We start from the raw sequence: 1,196 nt of genomic DNA, 5'->3' as shown, positions 1-1,196 counted from the left end.
TTTTTTTTTTTAGAAAAACAAGTGACAAAAACAAACATAAAAAGCAGCTGTGTTGAATTATTCTGGGTGTTCGTTAGAAGTTATGTAGCCTCACTGTAATTCATATTGGTTTGTGCAAGACTTTACCACCCAGGCAAATAAACAAACAAATAATAAAAAAAGACAAAACAAGTGGCTGTGATGAAACTAGGCCGCAATGACATGCAATTTAGCCCGAATGAAATGCCCAAAGATGTGGAAAACACCTCTCATCATCCCGTTTTCATCCTCTGAGACAACTGCTGTCACTGCAGCTTTTTATTTATTTTTTACTGGCACAGATGGATACAAAAACAATAGAAATTGTTGCACAAAAAACGAGAGGATAGCTCCCAGTGTATTTGAGGGCATCTGTCAATTGATGTGTGAAACAAGTACATCATCTTGAAAAAYACATTTCCATTATGAATGTATGGAAAACAGATCCTTTTTTTTTAGGTTACTTCAGCAGTGAGGAAAGCATTCTGTTTGTTTTATGAATATTTCTCATGTCTGCACAAAGGCCAAATGTTCCCCTACTGAGGCGGTTACGATTCCCGAGGGAAAATAAATTGGTAGGATTTTAGGTGCAAGAAGTCATAAAGAGATACTGACCCACATTCACTCTTGCAGTTTTCCAAAGGAAATACAAAAAGGCAGAAAGGCAGAACGAACAATAAATCTAACCGCTGAAACCACTAGAATGCCACGTTTTTCAAATCCGCACAATGCTGTAGGAACAAAATACTTTAGTAGGATATTCTACATCAAAAGATGGAGGCTTCATGCTTGAGTTCTTATTTACCTTGGGCAAATGGATGCCAGAAAATGGGATCATAAAAAATAAATAGATGTTATTTATTGTATAAAGTATTTCAATGAAAATCAGATGTGTATATACTTGACTTGTATTTGTTTATTTTTTATTATTATTTTGTCTAAAACCTACAATGTATGAAGTGTTAAAGAGTTATTTTCATGTTTACCCTGTATATAGGTATTTTGGTCCCATGACAAAACAATAACCCATCCAAGGTGGATAGTTCCCCATAATTTGCACTCTACCTACCCATCTACACTAAAAAAAGGATTTTTGGKTGTAGTAACATTTATTTAATTGTTCTTTTAAATTTTACAAAAAAAAATCAAAATCTCGAAACCACTAGAATGTACTAAAT

Source organism: Austrofundulus limnaeus, unplaced genomic scaffold (assembly GCF_001266775.1).
Source record: "Austrofundulus limnaeus strain Quisiro unplaced genomic scaffold, Austrofundulus_limnaeus-1.0 Scaffold155, whole genome shotgun sequence".
Classification (NCBI taxonomy): Eukaryota; Metazoa; Chordata; class Actinopteri; order Cyprinodontiformes; family Rivulidae; genus Austrofundulus; species Austrofundulus limnaeus.
Note: the sequence above shows the minus strand (reverse complement) of the source record.